This window comes from Lolium perenne, chromosome 3 (assembly GCF_019359855.2).
Source record: "Lolium perenne isolate Kyuss_39 chromosome 3, Kyuss_2.0, whole genome shotgun sequence".
Classification (NCBI taxonomy): domain Eukaryota; kingdom Viridiplantae; phylum Streptophyta; class Magnoliopsida; order Poales; family Poaceae; genus Lolium; species Lolium perenne.
In genome coordinates, this window is record NC_067246.2 from 35,512,573 (window position 1) to 35,523,653 (window position 11,081).

Consider the following 11,081-nt stretch of genomic DNA (forward strand, 5'->3'; position numbering starts at 1 on the left):
CTAAGGGCACCGCGAACCAGGACATGGAGATCCAGGATGGCCGCGTCGCTGCAAATGGCGGAAGTCCAGATCCAATTGTCCGCGACGACGGCTGTTCTGGATCTACCGCCGGTGGCCGAACAGAGGAATGGCGAATCGAGAAGTGGCTCCAACGGCCCACCACCCCCACAGCCAGTGGAGGTCGCCCCTTCCTCCCTTGCAAGCGTGGTGCTGTCCAGTACAGTAAATCCCGACGGCCAAACGTGAGAGTCTGTGACAGGGGCACGGCTACCTACTGGAAATCCCATGTTTCCTTCTCCGCCTTCAGTCCATGGCGCGGCAAGCTCGGCTGTCTCGGGCATAGTCGTCCCCACTCGAGTAGAAGCCATCGGCTGGAAATGAAGGTGAAGCTTTTTCCTTGTATTTAATCCTCCCAATTTGTCTTGCAGATAAGATTGGATTTTAGTAGGGTTTTGCGTTTTGGAAAATCCGCATGCCTGTACTTTACTTATGAAGAATTTGTATTTGTGGGACTATGTAGCAAGTAATTCGTGTGGTTCGTGTGATTGATCCTGATGTGCATCTTTTGAGTAGGTGCGCAATCTTGCAGAGAAAAGCACATTCAGTTCGTGTGATTCTATCAGTGAAAAAAAGTTTGTTTGTCGTAGATTTAGTGGGAAGTTTAACTGCTTGAATATGCATTAGAAACTTGTGACTGTTCTTTTGTTGTGATGCTTTTTTTCCCGGATTCTGTTTTTCCGGGCCCAGGGGACCTGCAGTCCCGGATGAACGGGCTTCATCAGTGGGCAGGGTTCTGGCTCTAGAAGCATCTCTGCGCAGCTTCGATTCTCGGCAGACGGATGTGGTCGTTAATGCAACGACAACTGCGTCGCGCGCGGTGGACAGACAGCTGCAACATGGCTATGGAGCTTTGGCACATGCGAGAAACACCAGAAGCTTGGTATGCTTCGGTTTGCTGAAACACTTGTGTGTGTGACTGTGGGGGGGGGGGGGGGGAAGGATGAGTGCCCGTGCTCTCCGCCACGGCTTAAAAAGGCAGCGATGGTAAAAACTTGCCGTTTATCTCCACTAATATAAAAAGGGAGAGAGAGGCACATCCAAACAATCTGGGCCGTTCATCCAGCCGAATCTAACGATCAAAAACCGCCCAGTGTTGAGCACTCAACGCGTTGAGCACCGTCAGTCCGTCACATATCCGCTTGCTCCTGATCCCCCACGTTCCCACGTCCATAGCAGTTTTCGCCCGTTCTGTCCGGCCTGCTCGACCTTATCCCCGCCCCCGTGCTGCCCGCCGCCAAACTGGCCGCCCTCACCAAACTATCCAACGCCGCCGGAGGTCGACCTCCTCGGACGTAAGCCCCCTGTCCCGCTAGGGTATGCCCCGGCCTGCCATACTCAACCCCTCTTGTTGATTACAATTGCTAATTTCCTTTTCTGTTCATGGCCATGTTCAAGCTTTAATTCTATAATTATTTTCTACAGAAGATCTGCCTCTGTAATCTGGTGGGTGGGTAATCTCTTTGTCGTTTTCAGATGGCTCCTACGGATGGGGAATCGGAAGAAGGACGAGGAGACGCCCCGGCGGCGCGCTCTTGCGCACGAGGAGGCACTCGCAGGCGACAGCGACGGGCCGCAAATAGTTCTTAAAGGCCGGTCGCGTCGTTCTTTGCATGTTCGCTGTCGAGGACGGTTGGCCCATCCTCATGCTTTCTCCCCTGCCTTCTCCTTCCGCTCTCAGCTGCAAGATGACTTTATTCAGAGACGCGCTCATGGCGTTGGACTATACCATATGCGGATGTGACTGCTCGGCTTCAAGGTTTCTCAGTGCAAATCACATGCACTCTACATCCATCCACTATCCAAATATTTTATTGCAAATCCCATTGCTCATTTTACTTGAATCAAAATATGTTTTCTTCTTTGTCAACATATTATTTCACCATTGTTTCAGTTAATTCATTGGTTGACATTGCTATTATTTATAGTACAGGCTTGGCATGCTAATTGTTTTTTATTAAAGCATTATATTAACCTGTGTGTTACATGAGTTCATTTTACTATGTTGTAATTGCCATCCCATGGTTAAAAACATTAATGTAATGATTAAATTATATACATATAGAACTCTATTGCATTCTTCTAATATATTTCAGCCTTTACTCTGAATTTTAGATATGAGGAGCAAATTCAATTTTGCAAAGTTTTTTCTAGGTGTCTTAGATCCTTAGGTAATGTTGTCTTTGCCATTCAAGTTTGAAAAGGGATGTTGAATGTGTGTGAAAAGTAATGCCTCCGTGTCCCTAGGTACGCCTCTCCGCACACACAACCTTCTTATCACAACGTCCGCATACACATATAATGATCGCCGATAATTTACTTTAGTATTCAGAAAGTATAAACATTGAAGGGTGCCTGGTTCAGATAAAGTTTTAAACCATATATGCCTTATTTTTATGTGTCCCATCAATTGTAGATATTGTACCAAATTTTATCTACGGATTCATATTGCAGAAGCTTTATGATCCGGACTTGAGGGCGGGAGATCCATCAGATCCCTGGGAAAGCTCAATTGCTCTATTTACCTTTTGCACCCTTGTTCCGATCATCGATAGTTCCATGTTTTCTTGTCATTATTGCCATTTGTTCAACGTAGTGCATCTCTAGAACATGATGAAGGGGTGCATGCATGGGGAGCTGGACAAGTTGTACAATAGAGGTAGTCAAGGACGCAAGATCTACCTTCTCCTCTGCTATGGCGAATAATTTTCAGGTATGCACGTTACAGCCTGCTGCCCACTCTATTGATATTTCTTTTGTATGCACATAAGAGTGATGATAGATTTTCCTTCTTCATGCTGGAATCGTAGCCAATGGAAATTAATGTATTTAGTTGAGAGCTTGGTTTGCACCAAATTTGATGAACACCTCAATTTTGTGACCTGCACCTCAACACGGTTGAGGCAGATGTTTCGATTATGCATGGCCACTCTCTTTAACTCCCTCTGTTCAGGTGGCACTTTTGCGGGATAGGTTGGTTTGATAATCAGGGTTTTCAGCTTAGACATGTTTTGTAACAGTGTTTAGACATGTTGATGGCTGCATAAACAAGAATGAAGAACTTTCTTATTCTTGTTTGCATGGCTACCAAAATAGTTAAGTTTTATATTTTATTTTTTGAACAGGGAAAGGGTCCAAAGACCCTAGATGCTGCTATTAAAAACTTGGCGGTGAGTACAAATTACATTCAGGTCCCTACAGAACATGGGAATTCTGGATAAGGACTGAAATTTTACAGCAAAGACCCTAAAAAGATACTGGGAAAAGAAATCAGGTCCTTGCAAGCCTGCACCGCATCTGATGGAGGTCACCGTCGATTTGCTCCGCCACGGAACTGACACCGGCGCCGGGGACGAACCACTTGGTCCGGCGTCGTGGCAGGAGCGGCTGATCTTCCCATCGGACTGCTTGGTCTCTGGGAAGTAGAGGTTGAGGAGGGTCGCCTTTCGACCATAGTATACAGAGGCAGGGCGGTGTGAGCCGCCGGCTTCGGTCCTCCGCTGAAGAGCTCCAGTCGCAGCAGCAGCTCCCCGCCGACGCCAGCCACAGATCTCAGGCAGGAGATCTAGCAGCTAGCTCGCGGTAGCATGAATACCCTGACGTAGATCTGCCAGCCAGAGCTTGTGCAAGAGCAGGATCTCCACACCGCTCTCACCACCATGGTGAGAAGCATGCGGGATCTCCAGATCTTGAGCACAACCATCCGATCTGCAGAGAACAGCAACCATGATATCGAATCCGAGATCCAGTGCCATGGCCTCAAGCTTATTGAAGGGCTGAGGGAGGGAGAGCTTGAGCAGCAGCCGTTGGCACCATGCCGCAACCGCGTGCGAGATATGACGCCAGACTCCACTAGGGAAACATACTCACGATCTAGACTACTATATACAGAGGGCCGGGCTCCCCTCTCCCAGTCACTCCGGCCGGTGAAGCTGCCGGAGGAGAGAGAGAGAGGGGAGCCGGCGGAAGGTAGGAGACTCTCAAAGTAACTGTTCACATGTGAGAGCGAGGAGGGGGGAAATGAGCCGTTTAAGTTTTAAATTAAGGATGCGGCTAATTCTTGGTCAACCTAGAATTAACTTAATTCTCGGCAACCAACGAATGGTACTTACAGGTACTTACACATCTTTTCTCCTAGTTGGTTGCCACCTGTAAGTACCATTCGTTGGTTGCCACATCTTATTTTCGTGCTATTTATCATTTATTGCACCTGTTCCCCATGAAGAGACAAAATTATCTTCATTTGTTATGGAATCATTTTCCAATTCTTCATAGATGGATGGTTTAAGAATGTTTGATTTTTATTCTACATCAAATTAAGAAATGCAACAAGTGCTTGTCGTAATTTCCGTTGGTACCTTGTGAAGTTGTGATGTGTTTAATGAAGAAAACAAGTTTAGGGACATATTTCTATGAAACAGTTAACACGTGTGGCCTTACTTGTTGTGTATACATCCTTGACATCGGAAGCGCTTGTGCTACAAAAAGTAAGCACTTAAGCTACATATGCAGCACACTTACAATTGTGAGATTTTCTGATGTTTTGGGTGGTACTAAATGCAATAGCTTTAAAACAATGTCTGCACTGAACCGGAGTTGAGTTGAGAACTGTGAGATTATCTTACATAATTACATATAGATGCATATAGATTACTATATATACAATGTAATTTAAATTTCAATTGAAGATTAAAAAGTTGTGTTAAAAAATGGAACGTGCGTGCACGTGCAATCTTACTAGTGTATGTTTAACAGTGCCAATCTTACTAGTGTATGTTTAACAGTGCGCAGACTGATGTACAATTGATCAACTATTATTTATTTCTGCCGTGGGGCATGGTATGTCTGCTCGGGACGAGCTTCCCCTTCCTGTTCATCTGCTCATACGCGCTTGATGTCTTAAATTTAGCTGTGAATACTTAGCATGTCCTTCTTAATGTCTGAATCTAGAGCTGCTGGCTGCCGTCGATGCAGCAGGTTCAAACGCCGGTTGGTTCAGCGTCGACTTTTCCTATCCACATCAGTAGTTCCAGCACCCTATTCATAACTCCTTTCTTAAGCTGGATGTCACTCAGGGCCAAAAAATGCCAAGACATGCCAATTAATGTTTAGCATAAGGGCAATTGCACTTCCTTATGTTTGTACTAAACTATTTTACTTGCTTATAAATCACTTTTTCAATTCATATTCATAACTAATATGTTGTGTGAAAGTTAAATCTTATTTTACAATAAAGTTACATTCGCTTTTTAATGCATTGCAGATATGTCAAAGATATTTAAATAAAATTATCATTTTCAAGAAACTTAAGAAAATACTTGGACCTTACATGTCATCTCTCATTATTTTTTCATTTTGATGAATATATTGTATAAGTCTCCTTGTGTATCATTTAGTTATCTTTATAGAAATCTCCAATTATATGCTATAAGAATATTTTACGGATGTTTTTAGTCAATGATTAGGTATATTCAGATAGAAAAACCTAGAGTATATATGATGTCAAAGAGGATTTTGTCACGGAATCATTGTGATGATTTTTATTTCATTTTCGTCAAATGTATGTATTTATGACATGCATCTGCTCTTGGTATCGAAGTTGCGCTGATATAGCAAAGATAGCCTTTAGTACAGCTTGTAGGGCATTCACCAGAGAGATATTAGGGTGTGTTTGTTTGAGCTGGAGCTCCACGGCTGCAGCTGCCACAGCTGCAGCTGCTACAATCAGCGGTAGCTGCTAGCTAGGGCTGGAAGGATGAAGTTGTCTGATGTCTGTTTGTTTCGGTTGCAGGTGTAGCTGCGGCTGCACCAAAATTTATTAAAATGACATAAATGTCCTTATAGTTTTATTGATCGGATTTAAGTGTTGATTGTACTATTATAACTACGGACAACATAATTGGGTGCCGTTTTTCGGCAATTGAGGAAATGTTTACTAGATTTAAGTAAAATACAATACTATTTGGTTGTACACTTAGTGTGTAGCGTACATACATTTGTCACATGGCAGTGAGCTATTTGATTGATTTTAACACATGTACCCACCTGCATACAGCAATTCTAGCATGAGCAATTTGACTGCATTTCTATCTGACCGCGTAAGAGCATCTCCACTCGTGCCGCTGTCGAGGCCCCCGGCGAGCGTTTTTTCCATCCGGACGGCGTAATTTGGCCGAGTCGCGCCTCCGGTTCCTCGTTTTCGTCCGGATTTGGCCCTTCATCCATCCGGCGAGCCCACGCCATCCCCGGCCCCCAGGGGAGCGCTCGGGGACTCCGGACGAAACGAAAGCGCGCGAAACGTTCCCGCGCGTCTGGTGGCCCCATCTTGTCGGCGAGAGACACCGATCGTCGTCCTCATCGCATCGTCTTCCACGCGCTGTAAAAGCCTGCCGCCGGTCAGCATTCGCCGGACGCGTAGCTTCCACGCGGCGAGTTAATGCCGTCGCCTCGGTTTCATGCGCGCCTACCGCTATTTATCGCCGAACTACCCCGGCTGCCCCGCATTCACCTCCTCGCTCGTCTTCCCCCAAATCATCCCCGAACTCGAAGGAACCGAACTCGAAGGAACCAGCAATGGCGAACGACGGTGCGGCCAACAACGGCTTCGGCCGCCGCTCTCTCCACCAATGGGAGGGGCGACTCATGCACGCGGCGGGCTACCCTGCGCCGCCGGACTTCCGCGCGCCGGGAGGCTGGAGGCTGAGCGCAGGCGGCGTGCCGATCCCGCCGCCGCCAACGGGTGGCGGCGCACTCGAAGCGGCGATCGAGGAGGTGCGCGTCACTCTCAGTGACGAGCAGCGCGCGGATCCGCGCTTCTTCCCCGACAACCACGAAACGTGGATCGCGTTCTTCCGGCGAAGGTACGAACGCGAACTCGCCGCTTACGACGGCCATCCTCCTCCTCCGGCAAGGAACAACGCCGCCGGCCGCCGCCGATGGTGGAGCGCGCCCAACCGCACCCTCGAGAATGTGCTCGCGCACATCGAGGACGGGAACTCCCCTGTCCTGGGGATGCCGCCGCCGGTGGCGGCTACCGTGTCGCGCCGGCACGGTAGTTCCTGGATACCGAAGAGGATGGCGCCGTCCTCTTCGTCGTCGGGCTCGAGATCGGCGTCTAGGTCCGGCGGGTCGACGCCGGCCACCGTCAAGAAGGAGTGGCCGTCTCCGGCCACCGTGAAGGAGCCGGCGTCTCCACCGCCGACCAGAGGGCGCAGCAGCGGCGCGCTCGTCATCCGCGACCAGCCCTCCTCGCCGCAACGCGGGCGGAAGAGGAAGACGGCGAAGAATGAGGCCGCCGCGGCCGCCGCCAACCAGCTCGCCGAGGAGGAGGCGAAGCGCGCGGAGGACGCCGCGGTGGCGGAGGCGATCGCCGTGTCGCCGAAGGACCTGGTGCCCGCCGACAACAGCCCTCCCCATCGACGCCGCGCCGGGAGTGGTCCAGCGCGGCCGGGAGCGCCAGAGGCGGAGCGACGGCGGCGGATGTTGGATCCGGCCGCCGCGCGACAACTCGCCGCCCGCGCCGCCGCACCGTCGTCCGCGCGGAACGCCGCGCCTGTGGAGGTGATCAAGCTCGAGGAGAGCAGCGACGACGACATCTACCGGCCGTCGCCTCCACGCGCCGGCGACGATGGCCAGGGCACGAGCCGCTGGTACGAGGCGCCGCCGCCCCAGGACGACGCCGGCTCCAGCGACGACGACGACGGCGGCGACTACACGACCTTCTACCGCCATTTCGGCATGTAGGAGGCCGCTTTTAGTTTTAGTATTAGTTTGCCAATCGCCGAATTCAAATATATGTACGAATTCGGCCTATTTATGTACGAACTCGCCTCTATATGTTAAATATCATTAAATTTCGCTTATGTTTGAACGAATTCGCCTATTTTGTCTGAATTCGTCGTATTACGTTGCATCCATCCTGGGCTCGCGGCTGGGAAAATGGGTCTCCCCACGCCAAATCTTCATCCAATCCGGACGAAAATTTCGCCGGATTTGGGCGTGGGGAGCCCAAACGAGTGGGGATGCTCTAACACCCACATCTGCAACAGACTAGCCTAGCAGCAGCAAGTGGCACGCCTATATGCACTATCCTAGCAGCAGCGGCAATCGAACCACACAAGGCAGAGAAAAAACGCAGGGGCAGCAGGAGTTCGCGGCGTGGTCTGCTAGCACGGGCTCAGCTCGGGGTCGGGTGTATCGGAGCTACGGCGGCATCGGATCTGGGATCTCCAGCGTGACCGGGAACCAGGTAGCACGGCCGGCGACGATTGGAGGTGCTGTAGGCCGGCGACAAGGTTTTAGGGGGCGGGGATTCCCGTTCCTACCGCTGGAGGAGTGCGGCGGCGCCGGTCGCGGTAGATCGACAAACACACCCGTGGAGGCTGGAGTCTTCTGCTCTCGTCTGCTCGCTCGCTCGGGAAGACGGAAGAAATAGGGCCGAACCGGTAGGAGGGTATTTTTTCCGTTGTATGTGACTAGCAAAATTGCCCGTGCGTTGCACCGGGTGGGAAAAAAACTATACCTTAAAAGGCAAGTATTTTTATTGAATATTTTTAGATATTTAGAATTTCAGTAATCGAAATCAATTTTTTCAACAGAACAAAACAAACTAAATTTACCTAGAATTTCTAGAACAACAGAAGATAAAAAAATTCTTAGGTAGGAATCTGAGTAAACCTGCTATCGGACTTGGTGCGCTCCAAGTCACAGTCATCCTCAATCTGCTCTTTTTTTTGCGAAACACAGTAGACGTAGACGGTCACATATACGCACATACACTCACCTATATGAACACATGCATGCACATCCTACCCCTATGAGCACCTTTCAGAGACTGCGTCCAAAAAACTTCATCCGACGGGTCTTGAAATTAACGAAGTCACCACATGCGTCTCGCTATCGACGGGAACGTCGCCTCGCACAGAAAAATATTCCGCCTTTAATGAGACACCAAAGTGTCAAACCTGGTGTTTAAACTCTGGTGAGTTGGGGTGTCACTGCCCTCCTAACCACCCAATCACAGGTTGGTTCTCATCCTCAATCTGCTCTAACTTGTAGCAAACTGTCGCTATTCCCACCTTTGGAGGCGCAGCATCTACATTATGAAGAGAATAAGAGATAACGGCTGAATCAATGGAAGTAGTGGAGCCTGGAGGCCAGGCAACCGAACGTAAATCCGCACCTTCTTTTAATGTGACAATCTATGTTGTCAAAAATTCTCGAGACTGCACACATAGCCGGTGCACACGAATCAATAAGCCAGCATTAGCCAATCTATGTTGTCAAAAATTCCCAGTCAGTGCAACAGTAGCTTGTAGGCAGTCATAGTGTTGCGTCGCGATGGAGCTCACGGTAGAAGACAAATAACGAAATCTGCTTGTCTAATACTGAAGATCAAATAATTATCAACAGTTCTGACACTTGATGAGAGAATAGGGAGCAGCAGAAGCCGCACAATGTTCTCTAGCATCAGGTCCATCACCTGGCCATCATCAGCAGCGCGGAGCACACCTCGCGTAGTAGCAGCGCGAGCACTAACCCTCTTTAATGTGTAGGATACCTGCAGCAGCACGATCAACTCCAGACTCCTGCGGCGGCATCATGCCCACGGCGGATTCGTCAAACATTACCTGTGCCGACCTCACCTTTGCTGCATATCATGGCGCAAAGCAGCTTCCCGAGATTGCAGTAGGCACACTCAAAGGGTCGGGACCTGGTTGTCGAGACGCATCCCCGTCATGAGCGATGAGAACGGTAGAGCCAGGGTGCTAACCAGTGGAGGGGACACACAAAGGAAAAATCCCAAAATCGCTAGTCCGTGCTTTCCCCTGCATTGGTTCAATCAGCTCAGAAATATTCACCGTGTTGCCTATGCAGCTAACTCCGCCGGCGGTTGTCCTGCACCCTAGCAAGGTTGACGGCCGGATCTGCAAGTACCCGCGCTTCTCTCCGATAACACTGTAGTATTCCGATGGCAGTGGTGGGGCTTGCCGCCCGGCATCGAGATCCAGTCAGCATCAACTCCGATGTAATTATTGCTGCCTTCTAGCGTGGACACAATCCAGGAATACGCCGCGCTCTTGTACGTGCCGCCGACGTAATGAAGAAATCGATCGGAGTTGATAGATCTACGGGACGCGTGTAGGGCATATGGTTGGCCGTCGCTCGCCCTGCCAGACCGCACGGTCTTTCCCCAACTCGTGCGAGTCCTGGCGAGCAGAAGGACCTCTACCGCCGCCAAATCCAGCGCCTCGCGACATGAGAGAGTTCCACAACGGCCAGTCAAGGTTCCCTATGGGCCAGATCGATAACCTAGCGGACGAGGCGAGTCGTTGGGGGACTGCGAGATCTGAGAGCGCTGCGCGGCGAGATCCCGGCGGAGATTTCCAACCTCGGAGCTCAGAGGCGTTGACGAAACGTTTCGGTTTATTTCACTTATCGGTGGCAAATTGGTAATTATTAGCAACTCGAGGGGTAAGAAAAAACGGACCACGGAACCCATTTTTGCTTTATTATTAGGTATAGATTTGGTGGGAGGGTATACCAGTAAAATGCAAAGTTTGGACCCACTGCAGCTGGAAGAAGCACCGAAATGGCAGCTTCTGGTCTGTAGTTCAATTTTTAGAAGCGCTCCACTCAAGCCGCTTCGTGGAGCTGGCCGAAAAAATGATAAAACAAACACACCGTTAGAAATGTATCTAAATCAACCACCAACACGAATCAAATTGATTAGTTTCTGTGTGGTGCACAGAATTGGTTTGTCATTTGGTGTTACTCTAAAAAATTGGGAGTGAATTACATAAATCTATCATAATTGAGGCAGTTGTCTTAGAATTTTTTGCTAAAAACTATAACTTCAGAGGTAATCCAACAGGTCGCGCATGAGAGCAGTTTAAGGCATGCGGGGCCCGGTTTTTTCTCGTTAGGCGCAGGAGGGGAGCTAGTTCAGACCGTTAGGGCATCTCCAAGGGGGCGATGAATTTTATTGTCCGCGAGCGTCCGTTTGCGTTACCCCGCGGACGCGA

At 49.6% G+C, this 11,081-nt stretch overlaps 1 long non-coding RNA gene across 2 annotated transcripts; it reads left to right on the top strand.

The window, feature by feature from the left end:
- The first annotated feature begins 1,096 nt into the window (after positions 1-1,096).
- LOC127340755 (uncharacterized) lies at positions 1,097-8,560 on the top strand. 2 transcript variants are annotated; one of them, XR_011754734.1, is made up of 3 exons: positions 1,097-1,374; positions 1,534-2,770; positions 8,106-8,560. It is a non-coding gene; the product is annotated as an uncharacterized lncRNA (long non-coding RNA). The 2 variants fall into 2 exon arrangements; XR_007874853.1 differs by lacking the exon at positions 8,106-8,560 and adding an exon at positions 3,183-4,775.
- The last annotated feature ends 2,521 nt before the right edge of the window (positions 8,561-11,081 follow it).